Here is a 19,723-nt window from a genome sequence, read left to right as displayed (position 1 = left end):
TCTGTGTCATCAGGGATATAATGAGCAGATTTCTCAGTGAGCTTGCAGCAGCTCTAGCTGGCACTTTTCCTAGGGATGATCCTCGTGATGCTATTTGGGTTCAGCCTCAGGGAAGTGCCTTAGTCAGAGGTCTAGCTGAGGGACAGGCTAGCGACAACCATGCAATGAGTGCTATGTTCGCCGCCATCAAAGCGTATAAGGGTCTCGAGAGTACCTACTAGACTTTGATTGGCTTACGTAGTCATGATAAGCTCAAGATAGGAAAGCAGAAGAAGAGACAGGCACGTGCTATAGCTAGTTTGTAGGAGCAGTTGGCTGATATGAACTTACAGCAGAACCAGGCGATTGAGAGAGATGATAGAGCTATGCAGTGGGTGCATACATTGACTCAAGCCAACAACAATGCAGACCGCATGATTGGACAGTTGGTTCAGGAAAGGAATGAAGCCTGGGACGAGAGGGACCTTCTGCTGTAGAGGGTCGATGAGCTAGAGGAGTACAACGGCAACCTGCATGAGGAGTTTCACGTGCTCTATAATGGGGTTGGCCCATATGCTCCTCCAGATGCCGCTAGCATGGACATCGACGACGACAACGAGGACAAGCCTGTAGTTTCACCTAGGGCGATGGTGACGTCTCTAATACCGATGATGGCCCCGAGGAGTAGGCTAGTTGCCTTGCGCTAGTATCTAGGTCCTATCGTGATGACCTTTCTTTTGTTGGCATGTAACCTAATGTGTTTTGCTTCGAACTTATGAGACTTGGCATGTGGTTGGAACTTGATTAAGAATGCGATATCTGAACGCATAAAAGTCCAGTGTATATATGCTGGCAATTTGGTTGTATGGACATGATGTTTGCTGTTGAAGTAATTTGATTAAGTGATGTTGTTTTAATTGGGATGCGATTGTTGTGCCTCTGTTTTATTGTATGAATTTATTCTCTCTAGTAAATTCAGTATGGCATAATTTTTCCTTCACTCACAATTATTACAGCTTTACTCAATCATTACTTGTTGTTGAAATATGTAGATGACAAACACTCACCGAACCACGTATGAGGCCACTAAGACCGGTGCTAACGGTGCGGGGACCGATGGTGGTGGTGGAAACCACGGCAACAACAATGAGCCTCCCCATGAACCGCATTTGCCACCTCCTCCTTCGTTTACCCTAGAGATGTTCCTCGCACAATTGCTCGGGAGTCAGCGCAACGCGGAACAATCCCAAAAGAATATGGAGGATTTTCTGTATACCATCGCCAACAATGTTCAACGCGGTAACAATCAGGGTGGTGGCATTAGAGTGAACCAATATGGTAGCTTCAAAGATTTTATGGACACCAGGCCGCCCATATTCAAGGAAGCAATAGAGCCACTTGATGCTAAGGAATGGATCAACACTATGGAAGATAAATTCCGTGTGTTGAGGATGACTGAGGTATTGAAAATGAAGTATGCTGCACATCAGTTGCAAAGACCAGCAGGAATGTGGTGGAAGCACCATCGCACCACCTTCCCTCCAAATGCTCAGATTTCATGGAGAGAGTTCGTTGAGGCCTTCCATGGAGTTTATATTCCACCTGGGCTGACCGAGATGAAGTTAGGAGAGCTCTTGGCGTTGAATCAGGGCACCAAGACTGTGACGCAATATTTGCATGCTTTCAACAACTTGTGTCGTTATGCTCCTAACATGGTTGACACCGATGCTAAGAGAATCGCTAGTTTCAAGAGGGGACTCAATTCAAAAATGATGAAGCATGTGGGTACCAACAACCGTGTCAGATTCAATGACTTCATCAGCGATTGTCTGAAGCAGGAAAAGAACAACAATGCCAGCACCGTAGCCAAGACTTGCAAGAGAGCCCTTGAAGGTGGTCCGTCCCAAGCAAGAGCACCTGTGGGAGGTCATCCTCCCTATCGTCCATCTGCACCGGGCGCTAGGTTCAGGCCACCTCAGTAGAGAAGTCAGAATTTCTGTGGACCCCAAAAGCCTTACAAGATGGCAGTATAGCCCAATAAGGCAGCCACAACTGTGGTATAAGGCAGTTCCAAGGGAGCTGTGGGATCTGCTGGGACAGTGAGGGGACCCTGCTACAATTGTGACCATCCCGGCCACTTCTCAAGATTCTATCCTTATCCGCCCAAGAAGAAGCAGCAGACTTATAATGCTAGGGTGCATAGTACGACTGTGGATGAAATTCCTGAGGGAGAGCCCATAACCACTAGTAAGTTTCCTGTCAACGAAAACCCTGCAGTTGTTCTATTTGATTCTGGATCATCGCATTCTTTTATGACTCAAGCATTTGCACAGAAACATGAACAACTATGCACAGAATTGGGTTATGGTTACCGTATAAGTTCAGCAGGGGCTGATGTTTTGACCAATCGGATGGTTCGAGGGGCAACCCTTGAATTAGGTAGCAGGAAGTTTTGAGTGAACTTGATAGTTATGCCTGGACTAGTTTTGGATGTCATTATAGGGATGAATTGGATGAAGGATTGGGGAGCAGTTATAGATACCGGAAGTCGGGTACTTACCCTTAAGGATCCCCTGGGTGAGTGTACTTTCCAAGTACCATTGCCTTGGAGAACAGACCTTATAAGTGTGACATGTGCTATAGAAGTCATTCCTATTCATCAGATCCTAGTAGTGTGTGAGTTTCCGGATGTATTCCTGGACGAGCTACCTGGTCTTCTGTCGGATAGGGATATTGAGTTTGGAATTGAGTTAATCCCCGGAATAGCTCTGATTTCAAGGAGACCATATCGGATGCCTCTAGATGAATTAGCTAAGCTAAAGAAGCAACTAGAAGATTTATTAAAAAAAGGGTTTATCCATCCAAGCAAGTCTAAATGGGGATGTCCTGCCTTGTTTACGAAGAAGAAGAAAGGGGGCACGTTGAGAATGTGCGTAGATTACAGGCCACTTAACGTTGTAACCATCAAGAATAAGTATCCCTTGCCTCATATTGATGTTCTGTTTGACCAGTTAGCCAAGGCTAAGGTGTTCTCAAAAATAGATTTGAGATCCGGTTATCATCAGATCAAGATTAGGCCACAAGATATACCGAAAACTGTATTTTCCACTAGATATGGGTTGTATGAGTATCTTGTCATGTCCTTTGGCTTGACAAATACTCCTGCATACTTTATGTTTTTGATGAATACAGTTTTCATACCAGAATTGGATAAGTTCGTGGTCGTGTTCATTGATGACATTCTGGTATACTCCGAGAACGAGAATGATCATAAAGAGCATCTAAGAATTGTCTTGACCAGACTTAGAGATCATCAACTGTATGCTAAGTTTAGCAAATGTGAATTCTGGTTGAAGAAAGTTCCTTTCCTTGGTCACATTCTGTCAGAAAATGGAGTTTCAGTCGATCCAAGTAAGGTGCAAGAGGTTATGGATTGGAAGACACCGACCATAGTTCCTGAGATTAGAAGTTTCTTAGGATTAGCCGGTTACTACCGTTGCTTTATACTAGACTTCTCAAAGATTGCCAAACCGATGACAAGTCTGCTACAGAAGGATCACAAGTTTGTGTGGACAGAGGAGTGTGAAGCAGCTTTCCACACTTTGCGAAAACTGTTGACCACTGCTCCTGTTCTAGCACAACCAGATATCGAGAAACCATTTGATGTGTTTTGCGATGCATTGAAAACTGGATTGGGCTGTGTTCTTATGCAAGAAAGGAGAGTCATTGCTTATGCCTCACGTCAATTGAGAAAGCACGAGGTCAACTATCCAACACATGATCTCAAACTTGCTACAGTCATGCATGCTCTAAAAATTTGGAGACATTATCTACTTGGTAATGTGTGCAACATTTTCACAGACCACAAGAGTCTCAAGTACATCTTTACCCAACCAGAGCTAAACATGAGACAGCGTAGATGGTTGGAATTGATCAAAGATTATAACTTGAATGTGCAATATCATCCTAGAAAAGCCAATGTAGTGGCAGATGCTTTGAGTAGAAAGTCACATTACTTGAATGTGCAGCCATTACTTGAAGATGGGTTCGATCTGATGCATCCTGCTGTGTTACATAGTATTCAGATTAGTTGCTCTTTGGAGAGTAAGATAATAGAAGGCCAGAAAACCGACAAAGGAATATTCCACATCAAAGAGAAAAACAAAGAAAAGCCGTCTCAGCACTTTAAAGTGGATGAACAGGGCGTGTTGTGGTTTGATGATCGTCTTGTGGTTCCCAAGGATTGAGAGCTTAGGAATAAACTCATGGATGAAGCTTACCTTTCTAAGCTATCTATCCATCCTGGAAGTAGTAAGATGTATCAAGAACTAAGACCTCATTATTGGTAGACCAAAATGAAGAAAGAAGTTACAGCTTATGTCGCTAGATGTGACACTTGTTGTAGAGTGAAAGCCATTCATATGAAACCTGCCAGTTTGTTGCAACCCTTGTCAGTCCCTAGTTGGAAGTGGGATGATATAAGTATGGATTTTATCTCAGGTTTGCCCACTACTCAAAAGGGACAACATTCGATTTGGGTGATTGTGGACCGTCTTACCAAGACCGCTCATTTCTTGCCTGTCAAGACAGAATATCGACCACCTCAATATACCGAGAAGTATATCACAGAAATTGTGAGGTTGTATGGTATACCAAAGACTATAGTATCTGATAGAGGATCACAGTTCATGGCTCACTTTTGGGAACATTTACACAAAGGCTTAGGAACTAGTTTGATTCGTAGTACCGCCTATCATCCTCAGACAGATGGTTAGACTAAACGAGTGAATGTTGTTTTGGAGGATATGTTAAGAGCCTGTGTATTGTCTTCTAAGGGATCATGGGAGTCATGGTTACCACTAGCTGAGTTTTCTTACAATAATAGTTATCAAGAAAGCATCAAGATGGCTCCATTCTAAGCTTTGTATGGCAGAAAATGTAGAACACCATTAAATTGGGTCGAGCCAGGAGATAGAAGGTATTATGGCATTGACTTTGTAGAAGAAGCCGAGAAGAAAGTTCATATTATTTAGCAAAATATGAAGGCGGCCCAATCGCGTCAGAAAAGTTATGCAGACAGAAGAAGGAGACCTCTTGTGTTTGAAGTTGGTTACTATGTTTATCTGAAGGTCACACCAATGAAGAAGAAAAGGTTTGGAGTCCAAAGAAAACTTGTCGCTAGATTCATAGGACCATACAAGATCTTGAAAAAAAGAGGTCCAGTAGCTTATAAGTTAGAATTACCTGAGACAATGAGTATCGTCTTCACAGTTTTCCATGTATCACATCTTAAGAAGTGTTTGTGTGTTCCGGAGAAAAGAATAGAACCTCAAGGCATCCAACTCAAATCAGATTTGGTGTATCGTGAGCAACCGGTCCATGTGTTAGACACTAAAGAACGTGCTACTCGGAATAGTGTGGTAAAAACATACAAGATACAGTGGAATCATCATGATGAGGGAGATGCAACTTGGGAAACGGGAGAATATCTACAAAAAGCTTATGAAGATTTTTATAACAAATGGTTCGTAACCCAAATCTCGGGATGAGATTTTTATAAGGGGGGAGGGCTGTAACACCCCGGTGTTATGCCAGCATTTAGGCACTACAAATCATGCATATCATGCATCATCAAGCATCCTAATCATACATGCCTAATCCTATAAATAATAACTGAAACCCTGCTTCAAAACATACGAAACATGCTCGCGGAACATGAATATTGCATACACTTGTTTAGAGTTGTTTTTGCCCTAGTTATGCTTGCTAGGTTAGTAAAACGTGTTTGGCTATGATTGTAAATCATCTAGAATTATTTAGCACAATTTTTGGAGCAAAATTTGTATTCAAATTATTGCCAAATTTTGCTTTAAAAATAATTCTCCAAAAGTAGGGTTTTGAGTTAAAATTGACTTTAATTTTATAATTCAAAATCTAGCAAGAATTGGACTTTGGTCATCAAATCAAAGTTGTAGAGGATTAAATTTTAAACAACTTTTATTTCTGGGCCATTTTCAAAATAAGTCATTTTCTTGCTCAAAAGGGTATTTGAAAACTGTTATTTGAAATTTCCATGAAAATCAAAAATTGAAAAATGCTTTTCTTCTTTCACGGGCCGTCGCCTTCTTTCTGGCCCGCCAGCCGAAGCCGGCCCACATGCCGTGCCACGCCATCCCACGCTGCGCTCGCCTCGGCCCAGCCCAGCTCGCGCGCACGGCCTGCCTCCGCGCTGCGCCGCGCCTGTTCCCGCGCGCCGCGTTCTGACAGCGCCAGAGCACGCCCGCCGCGTGGCGACCATGCACCGATGACGCCCGCCGCGTGGCAGCCATGGCCTAACTCTGCCTCCATGCATGCACCTTCTTCTACCCGGCAGCGCCGCGTTCCTCCCTCGCCTCCCCACTCAGCCAACCAGCCACAGCAGCCTCAGCTCCCGCGCGCAGCGAGCTCTGCCACCGAGCGCCGTAGTCGCTCTGCCAGCGACGTGCTCCTCCTCCCGCGCCTCATTCCTCGATTCCGCCCACCAGCAGCTTCGCCTCGCTCTTTGACACCTGGTGCTCATGGCTGTGACGCCTTTTGAGCCAAGGTAGCGTATTCTTCGTGCTTCGCCGCCGTCAGTCATGGCGCCGCCGTGCTCGGCCGTCGTGGAATGCGTCCTCCTCCCCTCCTCCACCCTTCCTAGTTGCCTGCTCGGGTTCGCCACCTCCTTGCGAACCCCGCGTGCTCGCCCGCTTGCCCTGACCCGACCGGCAACGACCGCCGGCCTGCTTGCAGAGTCCGCACCGCCGTGGCGTCTCGACGCCGGCGTGGCTCCTTGCCTTGGCCGAGCTGGGCCAGGCTGGCTTGGGCCAAAGCCCCGAGCTAGGCCGCCGCCCTCCCCTTCGCTCGGTCTGAGTAGGCCGAGTGTGGCCGTGGGCCAGTTGGTTTCCACGGGCCGGCCCAGTAGTAATAGGAAGATTTCTTTTTTAGTTTTTCTTTTATTATTTGGAAAGAGAAATGATTTGAAAAATGTTTGTATACTCAAATTTGCTCCAAATCTGTTGAAACAAATTTTGCTAGGTTCCTTGTCACCAGATCTACATGATAAAAATATTGTATGTCATATTTGAGATACTTTTCTGTAGAGCTTTATTTAATCCTTGATATTGCTAATAACTTGAAAAATGTGTAGAAAAACCTATAGGCTTCAGAAAAATATAATTCCAAGTTTGTTAATCTTCTTATGTAATGTACTTCCTAGGAAAAATATGTGTCATGCATGTGTTGTAGAAAAGTATGAGGTGTAGTTCAAGTGCCTTTAATGGCTGATTTTTGTTGTTTTTGCTAGATAGAAAAATTTGTATAAAACATGCATGTGATAATTTTTGTACAGTGATTATTTGCTGTGTAGAACATAGGAAAAATATTTCCTCTGTTGTTTGACACTTTTCACAGTACAAAGTATTTTCATGTTCATAATCATGCCATAGCTTGTTATTTTTGTGTAGGCTAATCCACTCATTCAAATAACCTGAAAATCTGATGGTAGACTACTTAGGGTAGTACTGTGCTATGGTAATTTTCTAAGATTTTTCTAAGCAATAAAAATAGATGTTACTATTCAAACCTATTATTAATTAGGGTTTAATCAAGTGTTGCTTTATGTGTGATTAAGAAATTAGTAAAGCTTTGGTGTATCTTTGAAGCATTTAATAAGATGTGTTGACTTAGCATATTAGTAGTAGAAGAGAATGCAGTAGATGACATGTGCTTGTAGTATATGTTCTTGGATGATGTTGACTACCTTGCATTCAAGCATATCCATTGTATTCATCTTATCCGATGCACCGATTGCATAAGCACTTACGCACATTGCATTATACAGGATCGCAAACCGAGAACCTAGTCATCATACTCGAGGAGCTCAAGGAGCAGCTCGAGGTGCAGCCACAAGAAGTGCCCGAAGCCGACGAGGAGGACGTTGAGGAACTTCCGGAGTGCCCCGATCACCGCCCGAGCTCCTTCGAGAGAGGCAAGCCTCGGAGCATTTTCTCCCTGGTTTGCAATTAGTAATTCAATGCTTTACTTTAATTGATGCATTACGTTTATGAGTTGTTTGCAACCGTTGCTGCATTATACCTTGTCTATCTTTGTTATACTATATCCTTGTTACCCTAGTATCCGCAGTCGAGTCAATGCTTAGCTGGCTTAGACCGGTAGAAGTCGGGTGATTTCCTGTCACCTACGAGCTATAGGTGGTTACCTGGATCTGCTTGGATGACTACGAAGTCATGGTATAACTAAGTGTTAAATGAAGTTAAGATCGGACGGAGACTTACAGAGTTTTGAACTATAGTGCTTTCCGTCTGTGTCGATTAAGGACCGATCATTGTTGGGCCTCGAGTCATGTTGAACGCATGCCTTATATTTAGCTGGTCGGATAAAGTACCTTCCGACCGTGAAGCTAGGAGATTATTCGGGCCAAGTAGATTGCTCGCAGCGCACTATGCCAGAGCAGGTGTGGTAGGACACGGGGGCGAGATGATAAGACCAAAGTGTAGTCGGTCGGTCCCCGGGTACATGTGGTTCCTAGCAAACTCGAGATACCTAGATAGTTGACTCGGTGATCAATACCTCACTTTAGTGGGTGAGTGAGGTTTGTGTAAGGAATAAATCACCAGCTGGTTAGGAATCGATTCGAATCGCCATCGCTCCTAGATAGTGAGCACTTGACTTGAGTTACTTCATCATAGTAATGTTAATGGAACACTTGGACAGTTATAATGAATATGACAATATGGAAGTTGTTAATGATCATTGGTTATCATTATTGGCTTAATCACATGTTTGATCTAGGATAGGTGCAAATCTAGTCGACAGGTTATAAATAATTAATTTGGCAATAATGCTTTTGGAAAGGTTCTTGAAATACTAAAAATGCTTCTTTTTGTAAATGAGTCAGCTACACTACTATAAAGCCTTCATAATCCTTGGTGTCACTTATTTTCGGTTATGTCGGGTAAGTCTAGCTGAGTACCTTCTTGTACTCAGGGTTTTATTCCCACTTGTTGCAGATGGGCATATGTATTACGGCTACTGTATCAACTGCCTTTATCCTACGATGGGTGATGCTTAGGACCATGGGCATGGTCATTCCTTATGTCTCGTCTGATGCTTTTGTTGGAGATGATCATTAGCTGGCACTGTATTTGAACTCCGTGTGAGTGCGTGTGGTTTTGAACAAACGGCTTCCGCTACTTTTATTTGAACTCATTTTGTAATAACTATGTTTAAACTCTGATGTATCTGAGATACAAACTTTTATGTAATATGTGATGGTGACCGCTAAACTTATTACGATCTTGGCTGGGATGTAAGTTGGTTTGAAATCCTTCGTGATTTCACGGACTACCGGGTTATACGGGCTTAAGTTTGCTAAATCATCTGCTCTGGTGGATGATTTTCTTACTTAATTTCATATAATTGATCGGTTCTGTTACATATATTCAGCTGCTCTTTGGTTCTCCCCGTCCCACTTCCTACGTGCACTGGAACTGGGAGAGTAGGGCCTCCGGAACGCCTGCCGTCTTTGAGTTCACCTGCTCGGATGAAGGGCGGCAATCACGTTTTTTAGGAGTGTCACTAGCGGCACGACTACTTTGCTAGGTCTTCTTCCTAGTGCTGGCGCACGTTGAAGGTCCTCCACTGATCAGCACTACTTTTCCGTCTACACTGCAACGAGTGGGACGACTACATCGACAGGCACTAGGTCATCGAGTGCATCCAGCTCTACTATTGGGCATGTTTGTGGAACGAATCTTCTAAGGTCTCAATCCTTAGTTTGAGTATCATCTACATGCTCATCATGTTTAGAACACACAAGCACATATATGATGTCACCAATATGATCATTTTGTTTAATGTCTTTTTTCAGATTAAATTGCTGTTAAAATTGCCTAATATTTTAACATTGAATGCTTTGTGCGTTGGTGGTGGTGGTGGTGAATGTCGGATGCGTCCTGAATTTTAGATTCAAACATTAAAACACTGTATGTTTATGTGAAATATTCATTGGTTGGTTTCTAGGCTGATAAACTTGGCTGGTGCTGGTTTGTTGTGAGAGAAAAACACTGTTGATTGGTTAATAAGCCCTGGCTAAAACCAACAAACGAATAGGCTGAGTACTAAAATCAGCAGCCGAACAGGGCCGAATCATTTCTCGTCAAGGAAGCAATACCAAAAGTTGGATGGGGCTTTGGGGTTTGAAGCCAATATTTGGTAACCATAACGATAATTTGGTAAAGAGTTCACAGAGATAGGGAATTTGGTAAGGCCATTTTTTTAGCAACATTTGGTAAAGCCAAATGCCGAAGCCTTTCCTAGTGCTAGTAGTTTTCTAGGCCGAGAGGCAAACAGGCAATTGTGGCAATTTTCTTAAGGCAAAAAGGGATTGCAGAAAAGGCTCCGATGTAGCTGGGCCACAATTTCCCAGCCCAGATAATATATAGTGGGTCCTGCCTAGATAAGGCCATGGCAGCCGGATGGCTTCTGTCTGTTCAACTCCGAGATCCCATAAACTCCCATAGGCAAAGGCAATGGAGTCTTCTCTTCTCCCTCGATTCACTCGCACCCGCATCCGCGCCTCCTGTCCTCTCTTCTCTCCCACCCTCCCCTGCTCCTCCCTCCCCCGCTCCTCGCTGCGCCTCCACGCTCCACCTCATCACATCTGCCTCTCCGCTTCAAGCCCTAGCGGATCGAACTCCACCGACGATGGCGAGGGCGACCGCAGCAACGTCAGTGACAAGGCCGGCCTCGTGGCGCAGCTAAGGAAGGTCGTCGACGCCTACCACAACAGCAACAATGACCTTTGGACCTTCCTCCAGAACCTCGTCGACGCCAGCGTGTTCGACGAGTCGGACGTCTTCGGTGGCACGGGGGACGACGATGATGACGCCCTCCTCTGGGCCCTCATCGACATGGACCTCCCGAGCGGGGACCCCGACCTCGGCGTGCTGTGGAAGCTCCCGGCCGTTGCAGCGCTCTCCTTCACCGGCGTGCCCGCGCTACTCGGGTACCTCGGCGACGCAGTGGGCACGCGCGTGCCCGCCTAGGTGTCGCTCGCCTACTCGCTCATGTCGTTCCTGCTCGGGTTGCTGCTGGTCGTCGACGCCTCGATTAGCGGCGAGGAGTGGGCCCACTGGCGGGAGCACGAGGGGCAGCTCGAGTTCCTCGAGTCGGAGGAGGTGCTGTGGTGGGCGGCGCGGAGGGCGCCGGCCGCCACGCTCGCGACGTCCGTGGCGGGTGAGGCGGCGCTGCGTGCGGCCACACAGGTGAAGGGGCCGTTAGAAAGGTTCTAAACTCTAGTGTAGATCTCGTGGGTAAAGAACATATGTTGATGTACTTTTGTAGCTAGTGCTCTACAGCGACTGGAAATGAAGTGCAGTCGCAGTCCCTATGACGACGCGAGGTATAATGTCCTAGTGGTGGCACTGCAGAGACGATGGCGGAGTCGGTGGGGCTTTCCGTCGCTTGTAGCACCATTCTTTAGATCGGATTAGTATTTCTCTGGTTACGGCGGCTCGGGTCAATCTCATAGTTAGAGTCCTGATCCTACTTCTTTTTATAGTATTGTGTGACAGGGGCCCACCAACCATATTATGGTTGGGCGCCCCTAATCAGGGCGTAGATCCAAGGGGTGGCCTATTGGTGGAGATCAACTAACATTCTCCCTCTTGATCTCACTACCATATTTTAATTTCATATCATTTACTTTTGTTCATTTGATTATAGATTAACGCATAGATCATGTTTTATCGTCACGGTCAATTGCCGATAGATTTAACAGCTACAACACACCACTCTGTTCTAAAATAGATACTTAACTTTGGGTCTTCTTTTGTCCAGGAATTTTAGGTTTTCCCTTAAACCCATGCTAGCTATATGTTCTCTAAACACGTTGGGTGGTAAGCCTTTTGTAAGCGGATCCGCGAGCATCTTTTCGGTACTTATATGCTCAAGACTTATGACATGATCTCGGACTTTATCTTTCACAACATAATACTTTATGTCAATGTTTTTGACAGCACCACTTGACTTATTGTTGTGAGCATACTGTACTATCGGATTATTATCGTAGTATAACTTAAGTGGTCTATAGATGTCGTCAACCACCTTCAAACCGGGAATGAACTTCTTTAACCAGTTCACCTGTCATGTTGCCTCATAACACGCTACAAACTCGGCATACATTGTGGATGATGTAGTGACAGTTTTCTTTGAGCTTTTTCATGAAATAGCCCCCCCTACGAGAGTGAATACATATCCAGATATAGATTTTCTATCATCTCCCGCATAATCAGAATCTGAATATCCCACTATATGGAGTGAATCAGATCTTCTATACGTCATCATGAGGCCTTTCGTTCCTTGCAAATATCACAAGACTTTCTTTACTAATTTCTAGTGTTTTGTTCTAGGATTGCTCTGGAATCTGCCAAGTAATCCGGTAACAAATGTCAAGTCAGGGCGCATACATACTTGAGCATATTGCAAGCTTCCGATAGCTAAAGCATATGGAACCACTTTCATCTGATCGATCTCATATTGGTTCCTAGGGCATTGAAAATCCCCATAACTATCACCCTTGACTATAGGAGCAGGTGAGGGACTATATTTGTTCATACTGAGTTTCTTTAAGATCTTTTCTATGTATGTATTTTGTGATAGTCCTAATACCCCTTTACTTTTATCTCGGTGAATCTCGATCCCTAGAACGAACGAAGCTTCACCAAGATCTTTCATATCAAATTTTGAGGACAAAAACTTCTTTGTCTCTAGTAGTAGACTGACATCACTACTAGCAAGTAAGATATCATCCACATACAGGACAAGGAAGATAAAGTTCCCATTCTTAAACTTTGTATAGACACAATTATCCTCTATATCCTCTTTAAACCCAAAATTCCTTATTGTCTGATCAAACTTCAAGTACCACTGTCTTGAAGTTTGTTTTAATCCATAAATTGATTTTTTTAGGCGGTATCCCATTCGTTCCTCTCCTTCCATGACAAAACCTTTCGGTTGTGCCATGTAAACATTTTCCTCCAAGTCCTCGTTAAGAAATGTCGTCTTTACATCCATCTGATGTAATTCTAAATCGTAATGTGCCACTAATGTCATTATGATTCTGAAGGAATTCTTACATGAGACTAGAGAAAATGTCTCATTGTAATCAATCCCTTCTCTTTGCGTAAAGTCTTTTGTCACAAGTCACGCTTTATATCTCTCTATATTCCCTTGAGAGTCAAGTTTTGTTTTGTAGACCCATTTACAGCATACTATTTTGGCTCCTTTAAGAATTATTTCCAAATCCCAAACTTTATTGGCATTTATAGATTTCATTTCATCTTCCATGGCCTCAAGCCACTTTGATGAATGATCACTTCTCATGACTTCTTCAAATGAGGTGGGATCATCCTCCATTTGAAAATTTCTCAGTGTTGTATACTTCATAGTTAGCATGAATAGTTGATTTTCTAACTCTTTAAGACCTTCTAGGAGCATCCACATTTGGCACATCTTCTGTTTGGGGCTATTGTTGCTCTCCCTCATGTGTGGCAATAGGTTCTATAGGATCCTAAAGAAAAGGTTCCTCATCGTCATTCATTGTTGCCACATGCGAAATAACAACAGGTGCTGGCACCACAGTATCTTGCACTGTCGGTGCAGCGACAGCAGGTAGTGAGAAAAATGGCTCATGAATCATCGGAGTGGGCGCATACACCCGCTTCTCTTCAAGGTCAATTTCTCGAGCTACCATTCTCCCCCTCATCATTTCGTCCACTAGGAAGACAACGTGTCTCATTTCCACAAACTTTGTATGTCTCTCTAGACAGTAGAAACGAAAACCTTTTGACTTTTCTGGGTAGCCAATGAAATGACAACTTACTATTTTAGGATCTAGCTTCCCAATATTTGGGCTAAATACTTTAGCCTCAGTAGGACTCCCCCCCACATGTAAGTGGTTTAGTGAGGGTACTCTTCCTATCCACAACTCATATGGTGTTTTGGGCACCGACTTACTTGGTACTCTATTAAGAATATGAATGATAGTTTTTAACGTATCTATCCATAGGCTCAACGATAAGATGGAGTAACTTATCATACTGCGCACCATATCCATCAGGGTACGATTGCATTTTTCAGCTACTCCATTCTGCTGAGGTTCGCCCGGTGTAGAATACTAGGCTACTATGTCATTCTCTTGTAAGAACCTTGCAAAAGGTCCAGGAACTTGACCATATGGAGTATGCCGACCATAGTACTCCCCCCACGGTCGGACCTAACTTTCTTAATCTTTAAATTGTATTGGCTTTCAACTTCTGCCTTAAATATCTTAAATTTATCCAATGCTTCTATTCTTTCTTTAATTGGATAAATGTAGTTATAACGGGAGTGATCATCTATGAATGTTATGAACGAATCATAACCATCCACACTCTTTATAGGAAACAGACCACAGATGTCTATGTGAATAATCTGTAAAATTCCTACACTTCATTTGACATCTTTCTTAATTTTCTTTATATACTTTCCCTTTATGCATTCTCTGCATTGTTCTAAATCTAAGAACTCTAATGGACGAAGAATATTATTCTTAACTAGTCTTTCTATTCTCTCTCTCGAAATATGGCCTAAACGACAGTGACATAATTTCAACGACGCATTGTGAGCTCTCTTTCATTGTCTGTTTACATCCGCAGACGAGGATGCATTCTCATTATCGCACACAACGTTCCCATCATCGCATACAACATTCATATCATCACGTAGTGATAACAAATAGTATGTGCTCTCTTATGCCACCATTTTTAGAGTATCACTCTGTCACCAGCTGCTTTATCAGCTAGATAGCATGTCTTTGAAGAGCCAGTGAACTGACTCTTTATTCTATTGAGGTACTCGGTGACCGTGTCATACTCTGGGAGTGAGCCCACAATTGCAGGCTCAATCGTTTTCTTTATCACAACCAAACATTTTTTGTTGGCAGTGACCCACTTCCTATGCTCAAGGTCATAGGACATCTTTTGGGATTCAAAATCGCTCTCTTTAGTTGCCCAAGCGACATTAGCCTCATTTATCTCCCTCACCGGTGTCACAGGCACAGTGGGACACGATGAGGTGACTACCGAGTCCACCTCAGCCAAGATGAAGGCCAAGTCAATCTTTTTCTTCCACTCCGTGTAGTTGTCACCTTTGAGAGTAGGGATCTCTAACAATTGAATGTCTTGATTCCAATGTTGGTCAAAATTAAAACATACAACTGTTCTTATATACTAATTTACATCACCGTTGAGCAGAAATAGAATTAATGTATAAAATCATTAAAATTACGATATTCTTATTAACAACGTTGGTCAGAAAATAACAACATCATAATCATGTCAAAATCACTAATTCTACATCACCGTTGGGCAGAAATAGAATTAATGCATAAAATTATTAAAATTAAGATATTGTTATTAACAACGTTGGTCAGAAAATAACAATATCATAATCATGTCAAAATCTCTTTTTCTCCAATTAAATATCACGTTGGTTCAAAATAACTGGAGAATAAACAATTTCTTTAGCAACGGAAATACTAATTCAATTTAATGAATTTTACCCGCAGGAAAAATCTCTTTTCTATTTTCTTTAAGACATTAATCAATTTCTAGGAAATAAACATTTACTGGAAAAAGAAAAAAAGGAAAACTGATTCATTTCTTTCACTATTTTTGGCCCAACTGGCAAAACGGCCCACGGCCGCGCACGCGCTCTCCCTCGTGCTCCCCCGCGCCCAGGCCACAACCTGGGCCTGGGCTGGGAAAGTGGCCCAGCGCTCGTGCCCGCCTGAGCCAAAAGTAGGCCCGGCCGTTCGCAGCCGCTCGATCAAGATCGACGGTCATCCGTGCGTCTCGGGAGATCAAAAGCGCGCCACGGCTAGTTGAAAGCTCTAGTTTGGTTTTGGTGAATTGATGAAACCCTAAGTGCTAACCTAGTTTATCAAAGTGATTATGAGATAGGTGGCACTACTCCAAGCGGTGAAGAAAATGAAGATCATAACATGACGATGGTGATTCCGTGGTGATGATCAAGTGCTTGGACTTGAATAGAAGAAAAAGAAAAACAAAAGGGTCAAGGCAAAGATATAAATTGTAGGAGCCATTTTGTGTTAGTGATTGAGACACTTAGTGAGTGTGATCATATTTAGGATTGATAGCCATACTATTAAGAGGGGTGAAACTCATGTCAAAATACGGTTATCAAAGTGTCACTAGATGCTCTAACTCATTGCTTATGCATTTAGGATCTAGTGGAGTGCTAACACCCTTGAAAATGATTGAGAAAATGTGCTAACACATGTGCACAAGGTGATACACTTGGTGGTTGGCATATTTGAGCAAGGGTTAGAAACTTCACCGGTGGACCGGCGCCCTATACAGAAAAGACAGGGGTTCATAGAGTGACCGGACGTTGGTGGTGCAGTGACCGAACGCTGGGGTCCTACGTTCGGTCAGTAGCAGCAGTGAGCACGTCTCTCGGTTTTGTGACCGGACGCTGGCGCGAAGAGTGACCGGACGCTCAGGGTCCATGTCCGGTCAATGCTGACATACGCTGATGTGGTGGTGCACAAAGGAGACATTGTGTGACCAGATGCTAGGTGAGTCCGGTCGAGCATGACCGGGCGCGTCCGGTCATGATTTTACATGAATGGAACCTTATTGGAAACGACCGAACGCTGTGGTCCAGCGTCCGGTCACTTCACAGCAGCGCATCCGGTCATCACTTAACCATTGGGATTGGGTGCTCAGTATTTGAAGAGAGGGGACACATGGCATACATCGCGTGATCGGACACTGAGGTCCAGCGTCCGGTCAATCTGACCGGAGCGTCCGGTCGGCCCCGTGTTCAGTGTAGTGAGTAGCCCAACGGCTCTATTTTGTAGGGGCTTCTATTTAAGCCCCATGGCCGGCTCAAGCTCACTCTCTTGGCCATTTGTATTGACATAGCAACCTTGTGAGCTTAGCCAAAGTCGACTCATCTCCATCATTGTTTCATCATCATTATGAGATTGGGAGAGAATCCAAGTGCATTGCTTGAGTGATTGCATTTAGTGGCACTTGGCATTCGTGTTTCGCTATGGGATTCACTTGTTACTCTTGGTGGTTGCCGCACCTAGATGGCTTGGAGCAGCGAGGATCGTTGAGCGGAGGTTGGTGACTGTCTCCGGCTCCGATCATGGTGATTGTGAGGGGTCTTGTGCCTTTCCCACCGGAGAGCCAAAAGGTAACTATAGTAGATTGCCCGTGTCATTGAGTTACCTCACTTGTGGGTAGGTTCTTACGGTGTCCAATTGTGTGGACGAGGTTCGTGCAACACCTCTTAGCCGCAGAACCACCAAGTGTTGGTCGACACAACGGGGACTAGCGTGCTGGCAAGCACGTGAACCTCGGGAGAAAAATTGGTTGTCTCTTGCCCTTTGGTATTCTCCCGGGGATTGATTTAGTATTCATCTTGTGATTGGTTCACTCCTCTATACGACGGTATAATCACCCTACTCACTCATTTATATTCTTACAAACTAGTTGTGGTAAGCTCTTTAGTGTAATTAGAATTGAGAGCTTGCTTTGTTATTTTAAGTTCATCTAGTGGAGCTCTTTAGAGTAGCAAAATTGAGAGCTCTTTGTGAGTATTAACATTGCAAGTTGTGTGCCTAGTAATCATTGCAACTAGAATTGTTGGATAGGTGGCTTGCAACCCTTATAGAGCTAGAGCAAGTTTGCATTTCGCTATTTGTCATACTAATCAAATTACTCTAGTTGATTTGTATATTTTTAAATAGGCTATTCACCCCCCCTCCCCCTCTAGCCATATTAGGACCTTTCACCGGTGCCCCGAAACCCTAATTCCATTTCGCATTCTCTGCTTCTCTCTCTTCGTCGCTCTCCTCTTCCCTCTCAGCCCAGCCACAGCGAGTGACCGAGAGCGAGACGCGATGTGGAGATGGCGGCTCTGTCGTGGCACCCCTCGCCGACGCACACGTGCGGCCAGAGCCGCGCGCAGCACCATCGAGCGGCACCACGGTGGTGCCCTTTGGCCTGAGCCCGAGGCGGAGATCGTGCAGCGACGCTTCTCCCGCCTCGGTGGCTGAGGTTGTCTTCCCGCACGGTGTCCACACGACTGTCGGCGGTGGAGACGGAGCGGGCGGACCCCAGGTAGGAGCCCCTGCCCCTTTGTCCGTTCACTCTCTTCCCCTTTCTTGTCGCGAGTTAGGGTTTCGTTAGGTAAGCCACCTTGCTAGCTCTTCCCCTGTCCCCTTCTTTTCTTTTGGATCTGCTTTCTTTTCTTCTCAGAGCTTTGCCGATTGTGGATTAGGGTTAGGGTTGCGTATTGTTCTTCTTCCCCGAGCTATTTGCGCGGGTTAGGGTTAGGGTTTGACTCACTGGAGTCACTATTCATCTTCCCCAGCAAGTTCTTCGTGGGTTTGAGCTCAGATTCGGGTTCTTCTTGAAGCCGAGTCCTTCTTCTTACTCCTTTCCTTCACCATGTTAGGGTTGGGGTTCGGCGACCCTCTTTTAGATCCGAAAACCGAATCTCTCACCTCAGCTCTATTCTTTTCTTGCCGCGCGCCGGCGAAGACGGCGGTGTGGCATCTTTCCCCGCTCGGTGGCGGTGGTGACCGGGAGTTGAGTGACGTCCGCCACCCTCCGGTCTCTTTTTATTTTCTTTTACCCGGTTAGGGTTAGGGTTTCAATCCGAACCGGATCGAACCCACTATTACTTTTCGATTTCTTTTTAATTCTCTACCCCATACTAGATCTACACACTGACAACCTTGGCTCCGGTACCATTGTTAAAAAGGTTCTAAACTCTAGGTGTAGATCTAGCGGGTAAAGAACATCTGTTGGTGTACCTTGGTAGCTAGTGCGCCTGCAGCGACCGGAGATGAAGCGCAATCACAGTCCCTATGGCGACACGAGATACAGCGTCCCGGTGGTGGCACTGCAGAGGCGACGACGGAGTCGGTGGGGCTTCCCGTTGCTTGCAGCACCCTTCTTTAGATCGAATTAGTGTTTCTCTATAGGTGGTTACGGCGGCTCAGGTCAACCTCGTAGTTAGAACCCTGATCCCCACCTCTCTTTATAGTGCCGTGCGACAGGAGCCCACCGACCATATTAGGGTTGAGCGCCCCCGATCAGAGCGCAGATCCAAGAGTCCAATAGGTCGTTGGATCTATTGGTAGAGATCAACTAACAGGGGCTGGACCTGCAACCACCGCTCTAGGTGGCGTTCCTGCTCTTCGGCGTCCTCCTGGGCGTGCCGTACGGGGTGTTCTCGGCGAGCTTCGATCCAGCGGTGGAGGGCTCCTGGCTCGGGTGGGAGGACTTCGTTAACAACATCCGCGATGTCGTGCTCCAAGCCGGCGATCGCCGTGGCCGGAACAATAAATAGGTTGATGAGAACTGCTGGGGCAGTCGGGATGGAACGCCTCAGTCTGGTCAGATCGACTGACGACCGACAGTTTGGAACAGTTTCGTCAGTCGTCAGAGAATTTTACTGAGATTTATACGAAACAATTCAACTCAGGACCGTAGGATTAGAGAAATACTCCAGTTTCAAATGACCTTTGGAATGCACACCTTATTACAGGAAATTCCTGTGGAATTCAAGAAAAATTCTGGAGTAGGGAAGGGGCACTATGGCTAATCCTGGTGTTCACTAG

At 44.9% G+C, this 19,723-nt stretch overlaps 1 pseudogene; it reads left to right on the top strand.

The window, feature by feature from the left end:
- Positions 1 to 1,178: 1,178 nt before the first annotated feature.
- LOC136466198 (uncharacterized) lies at positions 1,179 to 19,465 on the top strand (annotated as a pseudogene).
- Positions 19,466 to 19,723: the final 258 nt, after the last annotated feature.

This window comes from Miscanthus floridulus, chromosome 7 (assembly GCF_019320115.1).
Source record: "Miscanthus floridulus cultivar M001 chromosome 7, ASM1932011v1, whole genome shotgun sequence".
Lineage (NCBI taxonomy): Eukaryota > Viridiplantae > Streptophyta > Magnoliopsida > Poales > Poaceae > Miscanthus > Miscanthus floridulus.
Note: the sequence above shows the minus strand (reverse complement) of the source record. Positions and strands in the feature narration are given on the sequence as shown.